Source organism: Siphateles boraxobius, unplaced genomic scaffold, assembly GCF_051911475.1.
Source record: "Siphateles boraxobius isolate OS27281-9 unplaced genomic scaffold, OSU_SipBor_1 13, whole genome shotgun sequence".
In the NCBI taxonomy this organism is placed as follows: domain Eukaryota; kingdom Metazoa; phylum Chordata; class Actinopteri; order Cypriniformes; family Leuciscidae; genus Siphateles; species Siphateles boraxobius.
Window position 1 is genome coordinate 9,703,975 of NW_027508733.1, and position 13,980 is coordinate 9,717,954.

At 44.0% G+C, this 13,980-nt stretch overlaps 2 protein-coding genes across 4 annotated transcripts in view; one reads left to right on the plus strand and one right to left on the minus strand.

Moving 5' to 3' along the window:
- Positions 1 to 13,980, plus strand: part of LOC143736373 (SLAM family member 5-like) — a 145,555-nt gene that overhangs the window by 105,992 nt on the left and 25,583 nt on the right. The gene's annotated exons all lie outside the window — the stretch shown is intronic.
- The window catches only part of LOC143735261 (twitchin-like), a 59,773-nt gene that overhangs the window by 32,616 nt on the left and 13,177 nt on the right, over positions 1 to 13,980 (minus strand). The gene's annotated exons all lie outside the window — the stretch shown is intronic.

Sequence of the window (13,980 nt, forward strand, 5' to 3'; positions counted from 1 at the left end):
GTTTATGTTCTGTTTGCACCTCTGTGTTTTCCATATGATTAACCCTTTCCTGTGATTTGTCCTCTTCTGTTTTATTACTTGGTTATTTCAATATACAGGTTGATACTGATTATACAGAATCCTATGAACTTGACTTGGTTTGCACTGCTGGTTTACATAATGTTTCTGTTCTTCGTTCTCAAATTAGACTCTTTGATCACCACATTGAACTATACTCTTGTTTGCCTCTTCCTCGCCCTAGGCTAAAATTCATCATAATTTATCGTAACCTCCACTCTGTGAATCCATTACTGTTCTCCACATCTGTACAAACTCACCTTTCTGAATAACTGAACATGCTAGCTTGATATCCTTGCCAAATATAACAGCTCAATTTCCAATGCCCTGAGACGCGTCTTTCTTTAGGCAAGGGTGTGGTTAACTGGTGGTTGCTTACGTCACGAACCACCGCAACATCCAATAGGAAAATTCAACTGCAGTAGCCACAGTTCAACCTGAAGAGGCCAGCACTCAGACGTTTTTACACAAATATATTGTAGAATTAAAACACTTTAAACCCAAATGTCAAAAAAATTACTTGAATCAATGAACAGCAATAATAAAGCCCCAGTCTTACAGATCATTAACTAAAAAAAGTTGGTTTAGGGTTTAGTTACCCTTTAAGGACTGTTAAGACCTACACCAAACGTTCATTAAAAAGGGTCCTGTACAGTGTGACATATATCTATGAAGATTGGTCTGTACGATGAATATATGTACCACTGTAGCACGCGTGCGATACAGTTTTGTAAAATCCATTACTTGTGTTTGTTCCCTTACGAAGGGAACTCAACGATGCGTCCATCGACGCCATGGGAACGCCCCCAGCGTGACTGCGTCTGAAGCATCTATGTCAACTAGTCCAATGGAAAGAATGAGCGTCACGGGCGGGTGACGTCATGACCAGGATATGATAAAAGCACATCCGGTGCAAACCGGCATTAGCTTCTGTTGCCTCAGCAAGCGATCTGTGTCAAACTGTCTGTTATATTTACTTTTGTCTGTCTGATATATATATTTATGGAAACGAAACAATTGCACAACTCTGTGTTCTCCCTGCTCGCGCTATTTAACGAGTAGGGACACACACGAGCTTTGTGTGATGTGTTTGGGAGTAGAGCATGCGGTATCAGCCTCCGAGGGGGCTGATTGCCAACATTGTGAGAAGCTTTCGCTTCGCATGCTCCGCTCCCGCCTGTCACTTTTCGAGGAAAGTGGCCGGGCTCGCAATTCTCAGGGTGACAGGTCCCGCGTCTGCCGAGGCAGCGCGGAGAATGCATTCCTGTGGATCGCGAATAGGATCTCTTTACGGGGTTGGAGACGGGTCCGCGGATCTTATCTCCTCCCTTTCCACGAGGGATCCAGTGCTCTCTCGCCGGTCTCGGAAGCCCGCGCTGCGGTCTCTTCCGCCCGGGGAGAGAGAGAAATCAATGCTTCAGTGCTCTACCTCCGAGGAGGTAGATGTGCTGGGCATTGAAAGTGACACAATCATGGGGGAAGTGAATTTGCCATCTCTTTCCCCAGCGTATGAGAAATATATATAGCCTATATATATATATATGATAGTTTATATATTATATATAAAATAAAGTGAATATATATAAAAAATATATATAAAAAATAATAAGCTGGTGGAAGTGTTTACTAAGGCTGTAGATAAATTAAATATTTATGGCCAGCAGAAATAAGGGGGCACTCGTCCTGAAAATAAAATAAATTAAACGAGTTTCCTTCCCTCTATTTTTCCACCTCCATCACGGGGCCTTCCATTTTTCCCGATCTGCACAGCGAGCTGTCTAGATCATGGAAAAAGCCTTACTCCTCTTGTCTTTTAGCCCCCACATTCATGTATATTCAGATATTTGGGGGTTAAGAGGGTATGGCTATGGGGCAATACCCCGGGTAGAACAGACGCTTGCGAGCTATCTGTCTCCCGGTTCAGTATCGTACCTGAAGGCGTCGGCTTCTCTCACTAAACCATTAAAGAAAACTATTTTTTAATCTAGTGGGAAAAGCATATATGGCAGTGGGTCTAGCATGGGCCTGCTTGCACACCATAGCAGTGCTACAAGCATATCAGGCTGACCTGCTGCGGTATTTGGACAGAAGTGAGGGAGTTTGGCCCGATGGGGTTTGAGAACTCCGTCGGGCCACAGATTTATCTCTCAGGGATGGCAGCCCTTGTGGTCACTGAGAGACACCTCTGGCTCAATTTGATGGGAATCATAGAGAAAGATACAAGATAATCTCTCCCTCGCTATGTCCAACCCCCTGGGGCTGCTGGGCGTGAGCAGCTCCAGCCGTCTAGTTTCTCATACACAACACAGCAGCCAAAGCCTTCAAAGCAGAAGCCGGATCCGAGGACCGTTCTTCACGCTAAGAAGGCTGCGGCTCAAAAGAAAAGGTCTGGCGCCACCGGCGTCAGACCGGTGAGGGCAGCCCCAACCGGGGTGGAATGGTGTACACCTCATTATACGGTGCCCTTTCCATCTCGGTGCCCTCAGGGGACCGTTCTGCCAACCCCGCCACCCTTGGTGCTTCGGGGCGCAGCGGTCTCCAGCGAGCTTCTGGCGCAGCGTCAACTCGACATTGCGTCGGAATGCGCCCTCTGAGGGGGGTTCGAAAACAGTCAGTTCGGGTGGTTCCTGCCAGTATGCTTCAGGTCCCCGAACTGGCTGTCTTTATTACACCAGAGGCCAGCCTCGAGGGGCTGGTTCCCTTGGTAGATTTTCTGGCAGCGCGGAAGCTACTGCCAAATATATCTCTATGGGTCCTGCAGTTAGTAGTAAGAGGCAGATTTGGTTCTCGTCCTCCAGGCTACAACGGGGTGTTGCTCACGTTAGTGCATTCCGAGCAGGCTCTGGTAATGGAGCAAGAGGTAAAGGCCCTGTTAGCAAAGAAAGCTATAGAGCAGGTGTACTCACCCGACATTGCGTCGGGTCTTTACAGTTGTTATCTCATTGTTCCAAAAAAGGATGGAGAGCTGCGTCACATACTAGATCTTCGTCTGTTGGAGTGTTTGGTGCTGGAACTCAAGTCCAAAATGCTGACACTCAAACAGATCGTGACTCAAATCAGATCCGAGGACTGGTTTGTCACGATAGATCTAAAAGACGCATACTTCCATATCTCCATCCTCCCTCAGCACAGGAGGTTCCTGAGGGTTTCTTTGGGGCAAAGAACACCAGTATCAGGCACTTCCTTTCGGTCTAGCTCTATCACCCCGCACATTCACGAAGCGTGTAGACGCAGCTCTGGCCCCGCCAGGCTGCAGTGCATATGCATTCTGAATTGCATAGATGACTGGCTGATTCTAGCGGAATCAGAACAGTTAGCGGTTCGGCACCGAGGTGTCGTTCTCGCTCCTATGCAGATGTTGGGGTTGAGGCTCAATGCCAAGAAGAGTGTGCTTTCTCCAGTACAGAGAACCACTTTCCTTGGTGTGGTATGGGATTCAGTGACGATGCGGGCCACTCTGTCGCCCGTTCGTGTAGCTGCTATCCTAACAGCCACAAAAGAGCTGAGGCTAGGCCAGTCACGCACTGTAAAACAGTTAGAGAGACTGTTGGGTCTTGTGACAGCAGCGTCCAACGGGATAACTTTTGGCCTGCTGTACATGAGACCTTTACAGTGGTGGCTCAGGACCAGAGGGTTATCCCCGAGGGGAAACCCACTTCGTATGATCAAGATCACGCGGCGGTGTCTCCGCACCTTGGTTATATGGAGGAAACACTGGTTCTTAACCCAGGGTCCGGTGTTGGGAGCTCTTTGCCATCGAGTTGTGATCTCGACAGATGCTTCCCTCACCGGCTGGGGAGCGGTATTGGAAGGCCGCTCAGCTCAGGGCTTGTGGAGGAGTCATCATCTCTCTTGGCACATGAATTGCCTAGAGATGATGGTCGTCTTCAATGCGTTGAGACATCTCCTCCCAGACCTGAGGGGCCATCATGTGTTGTTCTGGAACAGTGACTGTTAGGCCTCAGGGCAGCAGCGTCCAATGTGATACCCTTTGACCTGCTGTACGTGAGACCTTTACAGAGGTGGCTCAGGACCAGAGGGTTCTCCCTGAGGGGAAACCCACTCCTTACGATCAAGATCACGCGGCAGTATCCCCGCGCCTTGGTTATATGGAGGAAACTCTGGTTCTTGACCCACAGACAACACGTTGGTGGCCTCTTATTTTGGTCCCTCAAGAAATTACGCTGTCTGAGGGCAGTGTATATTCCAGGGGGGGCCAGAATATTGGAGCAGACACCCTGTCGAGGCAGGGGCTGAGGCCAGGGGACTCCACCCCGAGGCGGTGGAGCAAATATGGGAGTTTTACGGCCAGGCAGAAGTGGATTTGTTCTCGTCTCAGCATACAACGCACTGTCCACTCTGGTTATCCCTCACTCAACCAGTCCCCTCGGGGCTGGATGCTATGGTGCAGACGTGGCCGAGGCTACGTCTGTACGCATTTCCCTCCGTTGCTCTGCTCCCAGGAGTTCTGGAGTGAATCCGCCAGGATGGAATAAGCCTATTTAGTAGCACCACCCTGGCCGAGCTGAATTTGGTTTGCGGACCTAATTTTTCTCCTCGACGGACCTCCCTTGGAGGTCCCGATCAGGAGAGACCTTCTGTCTCAGGCAGGGGATGCAATATTGCACCCCCGGCAGGGGATTTGGGAACTGTGGGTTTGGCCTCTGAGGGGGCCCAACTCATAGAGAGTGGTCTCTCAACCGAGGTTGTTTAGACCATTCTAAGCTCCAGAGCTCCCGCTACGAGGAAACTATATTCACTATTTCGAGAGTTTTTCACTTCTTGGTGTTACCAGCGTCAGTGGGATCCGGTTAACTGTTCAGTAAACACAGTATTCGAGTTTCTGCAAGAACGCTTTGTATCAGGTCTATGTCCTTCCACGCTTAAGGTATAATATGTGTGGCGGCCATTGCGGCTTTCCACGCCCTGGTGGGTAGTACATTTTTGGGTCGAGACCCCCTGATCACTCGTTTCCTTCGTGGCACTTTGAGGCTGAGGCATGCAACTTGCACTAAGGTGCTGGCTTGGGACCTTGCAATAGTTCTAGAAGGCCTATCTGGGGCTCCCTTCGAGCCCTTAGATTTGGTCTCAGAGAAGTTCCTTTCTTTTAAGACTATTTTCTGCTAGCTATTTCGTCCCTATAAGAGTCAGACCTTCAGGCCCTTTCGGTCCCCACCTGCCTTGAGTGCACCGGGATGGCCAAGGCAATCTTACCCGAAACATGGATATGTTCCAAAGGTGCCTACCATTATTCCGAGGCCTATTGTGCTGCAGGTTTCTGTCCTCCCCCATTTTTCGGACCAGGAAAAGCTGAACCTCTTGTGCCAGTGCGAGCACTGGACACTTATGTTCATCGGACTTCTCTGTCGAGAAAATCCAACCTATTGAGCATATAGATAGTCGAGACTATTCTTCTTGCTTGTGAGTCTTCTGGCCAACCATTTGGTGGTCAGGGCTCATTCCACTAGGAGTATGGCTTCTAAGCGTATTATCTGGAGTTCTCTCCAAGACGTTTGTGATGCGGCGGGCTGGTCCTCACCGCTCACATTCATGAGGTTTTACAGCTTGGACCTGGATGCTGCCCCAGGTTCTCAGGTGCTTAGTGCTTAGTTACAACAGACTGACACTCAGGTACTTGGAATTCTGGCGCTTTGGGTATTCTCGTTCCCATGGCGTCGATGGACGCATCGTTGAGTTCCCTTCGTAAGGGAACGTCTCAGGTTACTATTGTAACCATAGTTCCCTGAGAACAGGGAACGAGACGATGCGTCACCCTGCCATACTTCCTGCATCCCTGTGATCGGCTTGCTTCGGCAATTTTCGAAGCTAATGCCGGTTTGCACCGGATGTGCTTTTATCATATCCTGGTCATGACGTCACCCGCCCGTGACGCTCATTCTTTCCATTGGACTAGTTGACATAGATGCTTCAGACGCAGTCACGCTGGGGGCGTTCCCATGGCGTCGATGGACGCATCGTCTCGTTCCCTGTTCTCAGGGAACTATGGTTACAATAGTAACCTGAGACGTTTTCAGACATGATAACAGTTGTTTCATACTTGAGCTTATGCGATATTACGATTTTTGATCATGGATGATTTAATGTCTCCACGATCTGCTTTTGAAGAAACTCCGAAGAAATTTTTGAAGAAAAATGCTCTCGAAACAAAATAAAAATGTTTAGTGAAATTAAAAAATATGTAAGTTATCGTTAATTTAGTCATATAGGCTATGTTCTCAAATTAATTAACTTTGTTCTAATGTAACAAGTAATAATCTCAAGGTTTACTGCTTTACAGATTCTTTTGTAGTGTGGTTTTGGTGAAGTGTACTAAAATAAACATTCACCTGTGTACCTTACTTCTCACCGCTAATTCCTGGATGGGCTCGAGGGCAATTATTCAGTCGCCTCCTGTCGTTTCAAAGAATAATACAACGGCGAGCGCGTCAAGTATACACAAATCCGCCGCGAACTCTATGGGCGCCGCCATTACTGCGTGCCTACGAAGTGTGACACTTGCCGGTGCCCTCTAATGACATTTCAATGAAAGCGGATCCTGCTCATGAAAGAAAATGTCTGGTGAAAGGGAACATTGGGTAGATGATGTCAGGTAGTGGCCAAAACTTACTGATAAAGGTAATTTATTGACAACATAATGTATTAATATAAAAATGGGTCAGCCAAATGTAATGTAATTAAGACGTGTATTAATTGATGACAACAATAAAACCGAACGCTGTCATTACTAGCTGTGTTGCTAATATGTTCACAAGCTTCACAAGTTGCAAATAACTCAGTGTTTCCCCTACCATTGTTTTGGGGGGGTTAAATACGAATCATACATGTTGTGTGTGAATGAATGGTGCAGTCGACGCGCAGTTTCATTTAACACACACACGCGCGCTGAAGCATGTGTATCGCTCGAGCTGTTTATTTGCCTATGAGGACACTACTGCATGAACTTCCTCTCCAGACTCTAGATCAGCTCTTAAAGTCACTTTGTGAGCATTTAACCGCTTCGTTTGAGAAAAACTATCGTCATGTAAAGCCAGGAACTCTGTGTAATCTGTATGGCCATAAACATGGGCAGTCAATGTGCAACAAAATTTCGTGAATTTCACAAACAGTTTTATTCCAGGCCTGTAGTTTTGTGCTGTTGTTAAAACAGCCAACCACACAACACGCTCTTCCCGGCATCACTGGACAGCATACGTATACTAAAAAAATTGTAAATTCATACAGCTAACATCTGCTACAGCCACCTATGTGTAAATTCATACAGCTAACATCTGCTACAGCCACCTATGTGTCCAACACGATACTTCTGCTACTTCCTTAGCAGCAAGGCACGCAGTAATGGCGGCGCTGCTTTACTTCCGTGTTTCGCCGGATTTGTGTATAAAAGCCTCGTCCGTTTGGGGAGGTGCGCACGCAGGCAGCGGAGGCTCGCACTGCGGAGACAGGCGAAAGTAGGCCTATAAACAAGGCTTAAGTCCCAATACTGTAAAACTCGACGTACTGTACATTCACATCACGTGTTAATGCAGCGGTAGAGTTACACTCATATGACACTGCACTTATTCACAATCACAAAAGTTAATTATTTCCTCTTACTTTTGCTTTGCCGGGTAAACATTTCATTGCCGTTCTGACATGATGCACTTTTTCTTTTTTCACACAGCATGCGCGTGCACTGTCAAACAGCGCCAAACTGGACTTAATCTTTCGCTTCTGATTTTTGTTGGGTCAGACCCATCTGCTAGCGATGGGTGGCAGAGACTGAGAGAGCTATATGGAAAATTATGCACCAAACAAGCCACTTTGAAATGTTGCTGTTTTCAAGAATACAAAAGTTGGGTGACCCTCCCCCTAGACTAAAAAAAGTTGGATGACCCTCCCCTCAACAAAGAATAAAGAGACATGACCCTCCCCTATTTTCCTCCGGTGGTCCATTCCATAAATACAGAACGGCCCCTTAGTACTGGTTTTGTCTCCCAAGAATAAAAAAACTGCGGCGATCACCCCTGGTTTAAAAAAACACTGGCTTCGACCCTTCTGATATGGTTAATTATTGACCAATTTTACATCTGGGATTTCCCTAAAAGCTGATTGAGAAAGTGGTCGCTGCTCAACTTTACAACTTGACAATTTTTCATCACACAACCTTTATGAATGCTTCCAATGCTGTTCGCACTCTTCACAGCATTACTCAGGGTTGTCAATGATCTTCTTATGGCCATCAACTCTAATTCTCCTTGACATCTCCTCTACATTTGACATCATTTATCACAGTATTCTCATCTCTCGTCTCTTTGCTCTTGGTATTTCTGGAACGGTCTTGTTGTGGATCATTTCCTCTACTGTCCACTACTGTCCCTGTCTCACACGGTGTTCCCCAGGTTCTGTTCTTGGGCCTTTACTCTTCACCTACATGCTTCCCTTAGGTCACATTATCCGTCTGTAGCAAGGTTAGATGTTGTGGGATGGAGGAGGCGGGAACCGGTGAACGTTCACATACTTTAATAATAAAATAAACCAATAAAAAATGAAAGTAAAGACATCAGCCCCTTACGGACATTTGCTGTCACATATAATAAAACATAAACAAAACACAACATAAATCCAGGCCTGTCCTCTCTCATCCTTCACTGTCGTCGCTCCTCCTTTTATGCTTCCGTTCCTCCGTGAGAGATAAGAGACCGGTGCGTTGCGCAGATGTCGATCATCAGCAATGACGCTAATTCTCTCTTTTTTGGCTTACCCACTACAACACTAAATAATCTTCAATACATTCAGAACTCCGCAGGTCCTCACACATACATCCTCCCACATTACTCCTGTTTTATGCAGATTATATTGGCTACCCATTTGTTTCCATATGCAATACAAGGTAATTCTCATCACATTCAAAGCCCTCCCTGGTCTTGCCCCCAGTATATTTCTGACCTCATTCATATCTACAACCCTGCCCACAGTCTTGGGTGTGTTCTAACTTGCAGTTAGGTTCGCTTGGTTCGTTTGGTCTGGACTAAAAAACAAATAAATTTAGCTTCAGATTGGCATAGCGAACCTAAAGGCAAAGGGATACGTTCACAACCTGATTGGTCAGCTTTTATAACGTATTGCCTATTTTGAGACAGAACATACCTAACATCCAAAACAACGCTGTGTGCTGGGATAAATCCACTCTTTGTATGTGCGTAGCCTACATTATTGTGTTTTGACCAGCTGAGAACTCGTGAGGATCTTATAAAAAGTGTAAAGGAGTCAAAACAGCAGCAGAAATCCCATACACAAACATAGATCTGCTGCGAGGAGACTTGGTTCTGAACTTCTGATGCCTGTACCGAACTGTGATTGGCAACATCGCGACTATGATGAGAAAAAACAGGTATGCGTTATGTCCTGTGGACATATAGTGTTTTTGGTAGTGTTGTGTTCTCTCAAGTGGGGTTTAATAATGCATTGAGTTAGTGTTCAGTGATACATAGAGTTTGATTGTGCTGGAAGCCTTCTGTTATGCCTGACGAATGTATGCGTTCATTTACTTAGGTCTGAAAGCACAGTGAGATTTAAGTAAAAGTTACGATAAGTTGATGCTACTCCCTGTGTCAGTGTGATCCTTACCAAACACAACAGGTAGGTTTATATATCTTTGGTCCGTGTTGAAAGAGTCCCATCTTTTCAGGGCAGAATCTCGGTCCACTTGTTTGGTGTGCAACAGAGTTGTCGCTCCTGAAAGTGGCTCTTCATTTGCATAAAAGTTGAACATATCTCAACTTTGTTGCGTCGCTGGACACGCTACATTCGGTCGCCAACGGTCACTGGTCGCTGGAAATCGCCCGCTCTCCATTAAAATAAAGGTATCGCGCTGCTTTGTTGCTGGTGGTGTGAATGCAGCTTAAGGTCCTCCAAATCTAGTCTATTACTGGTCGCAAGCCACAAACTAGCATTGTTTGGTGGCAGGGCCTTCTGCATCGCTGCACCCACACACTTGAATTCTGTTACCCAACAAACAAACAACAAACCTCACATCATTATGATTTCAAATCCCACCTTAATACATATATTTATCCTTATGTTTTTCTGATCTTGTTCATGTTATGTATGTTGTTTCTCGTGACATAACAGCATTTTACTGTTTGCGTTATGTATGCTATGTTTCTCTGTTAAATTTCTCTAAACTCAGTGTACATTTATGTTTATCTTTATGCCTGCTGTCATGTTTATTGAACTTATAATTGTAAAGCGATTTTGAGGTTGTAGAACGGATATAAAATATTCAATAATATAAATTTTAGATGAATAATTAATTCTAATTAAATAATAATTAAATAATTATCAATAATATAAAAAGTATTATTATTAGTATGACTATAAAAGTGAATGATGACTAGCAGTCGCTATTATTCTGCCTTTTCTTTTTTTACTTTGATCATACCCAAGCCAAGTGATATATTTTACCAACTGAAAGTGGTAGACGTTAGTGTTTGCTGTGTTGCAATGAGGGGAACATTTGACCAGGTACTTTTTGAGAAAGATGTGGATTTGTGCAAACAACATTTTAGACGCCCTCTTAATGCAATTATCTGTGCATGGATCTCTACATATCCTACACATATAAAACTTTTGACAAAATTTGGGCTGTCAGTGAAAATGTACTAGATGTCTAAAGTAAACCATACCCCAATAAATAAATTAAATGAGTGAAGAAATGAAACCAAACACCTTGTAATCACAGTTTACTTTGCTTACATGATGGAATATCATACATCTTTCAAGTTATTTTGGAAAAAACTACATGTAACCAAATGTAAGGTTATTTTGGCCAGAAGTGGGTTACTCATAGCCGGACTATATTGGGTCTATAGTTAAACGGTGAAATGACTGCTATTGCTTGCTGAGTAAGGTCTTGTTATTAAGAGAATAGCAAGGTTATTCAGAGTTTTTCACTCTGTATATCAAATATTTTGATTTTATTGTGATGTGTGAAATGTTTTAATTTAGTGGTTTACCAGTATCAAAGCATACAAAATAAATTATATTTTTAGTTTATCATATGGAAATTTACCTAACGTTTATTATTAAATATTAATCACAACCTTCACTGTGCTCCTTTTTCTGTAATTTACTGTTCTTGTTTTATTATTTTTGCCAAATATAATTGAATATTAAGTGCATTGCATTGGTTACATTATCACTCAAGTGGATATTTTGTCAAATGTAACAAGCACATCATCACTCTCTCGTGTACAAAGCAGAAAATCTCTTCTAATAATACCACTACTTTCCCCGCCACAGCACGCTATAGACCTGCCTGATGCAAGAGGCAGCTCCATTGCAAGAACTGAAGAGGTGTATCCACTTATACCCTCTTTAGTGTAAAACACTAACTGTCAAGAGTTAAAATATATAATAAAAAGGCTCATTGTTACTGAACTGAAGATTGACTAATGATGATTGAATATTGACAGAGTATGATATGAGTTCTGTTACATGTTTTATAGTAGGGTAGGGAATTTATTTGAGTTTGCAAATATAACAAAGAAAGATCAAACAAACAGGAATCTTCTGTTGATAAAATTGAGTGGTATTGAATGCCATGTTTTAGATGACAGTTATGTTCTGAATAAAGGTTTATGGGGGGATGTAGTATATCAGAAGTATGTTACGTGTGTTACGATCGGAAAAAACCTGGTTACACATGAACAAGATGAAGACGAAATATAATCAACAGGTTTATTAACAAGGGCAAAAACATACACACTTAGCATGTGTGTAGACGAGAACCATCAGAGAGAACTTGCGCCGTGGTGCGGAGAAGGTGGCGGCTTAGGAGGCGGACGAGGAGAAAGCGAAGGGCAAAAGGCAGGCAGAAACCAGGGAAGAGACGATGGTAGGAATGGCCAGGGAGGAACAGGAGGTGGTAGTAGACAGTGAGATGGTTTATGTGGGTAGAGACGGGATGAAGCCCAGGAGATGTCATGGTGGTATAGCATTCAATGCCTCCATTGGGACGGACGACAGAGATGTTGCCAATGTGGAAAGACTCCTGGGCCCAGACGGAGGTTTGATGGATCCGTGTGATGCCGTGGTGGATCCGGGCGACGGGCTGAGGTGGAGTGGCGGGGACAGACCCAGTGGTGTGGGTAGAGTGGTGAAGGTATGACACCACATTGTAGGCCAACCGACAGTGAGCATCACACTGGTTCCCTCGACAAAAACCCAATAGGATTTTCCCATAGGCTTTTGGATTGTCACTAAAAACAAGCTCTGTGGTAAACAAAGGTTTATGATACTTGCATGTTTTGTCCATCAAGATAATTATCACAGATGAACACAACTTTTATGAATTTGGAAGCCTGAATTTGGGGGGGCAGTCACGGCTGCCGCAGCACCTGAGGGGAAGGGCAGACGAGGCGAGAGAAAAGGAGACAGAAGGACGAGGAGAGACAGAGGGGAGAGAGGAAAAGATTTTTGGTCGGCTTCCCAAAACGCACTGCCGCTTGTTCCTCATCAAGCCAGGAGAACTTCTTTGTGATACCTGGCATTGGCACTTGATGCCACAGGCGGAAGCCCCTCTTCTCCACCGCCGTCCCCTGATGGCCTTTTATCCTCCCAGAGGTCCTCCATGAGAAAATCGAGGCCTCCGTGAAAAAAATGCTCTGTTCCCATGATGGCACAGTGCCTCAAGCTAAACTCTTTGACATCTTTTAAAGACTCTATGCCGTAAACTTCACATACTTTTGAAATTACAGAATTTCAAAAAACACAACATATGTGAAATCTAAACAACTAAACTACAATTAAAAAGTTTTGATAAAAAGTTTTTGTAGTTTTTAATAGAAGCGATACTACTTTATCAACAATAGTTTCTCATCCTAGTTCAATCAATGCCTCTGTAGATAAAGAGTCTGAGCTGTGCATAGAAACAGGAAACTGCCCCTCACCAAACTAAACACACATGCTCTAAACACCCGTTCTCTCTCTCACAAACAAGTTTGTCCACCGACAGATCAAACAACATTTCTGAAGACATCCGACCGCAGATGTTTCAGTTTGACTCAAGCTGAACTTTGATAAAACTGGTACTGTGAGGTGGCAGATGGTTTTTACTTTGTACTTTGTTTGTTTTTTCATACACAACAACTAAATAAATTATATACAATCATTTTTAAATCACTAAGGGTCAGGCTCAATTTCACACAATATCTTTTACATACTGACCACAACTTTCAAAAAAATTAGTTAATATAAAAAATGAAGAATGTCTTCATATGAGCATGTAGACCTATGTTCAGAACACGCAGTGTGTGTGTGTGTGTGTGTGTGTGTGTGTGTGTGTGTGTGTGTGTGTGTGTGTGTGTGTGTGTGTGTGTGTGTGTGTGTGTGTGTGTGTGTGTGTGTGTGTGTGTGTGTGTGTGTGTGTGTGTGTGTGTGTGTGTGTGTGTGTGTGTGTGTGTGTGTGTGTGTGAGAGAGAGAGAGATCTAGCAGGGTCCAGCTCCACCAGATAAGCATACAGTCTTATTAGATCAGACGCTGAAGAACTGAGGAACATTTTTCCAGATGTTTTTTTGGTTCTGTTTGTGCTGCTGGAGTCTGATGGGTAAGTTATAAAAACATTTTTATTATTTAATTCCTTTCAGTTTCAGGATAATAAAGCTGCTGCTACAGTTCATTTTTGCATTATTTTCTACATCTTAATTTCTTCTTTTGTGACTATAAATTTATCTCGCTCAGAAATCCAAAACCCTAATTGAACCGTTTTCAATTCTCAGGTGTTGTTTTCAGATTTTTATGGTCGTAATTTCAAAGATTTCAAACGCACTTCCCAGCAATTTCTCATAATTAAACCTTTACTTCCACACTGTAATTATCATTGTGTATTATCTATAGTGGATAAGTTAAAAAATATATATTAA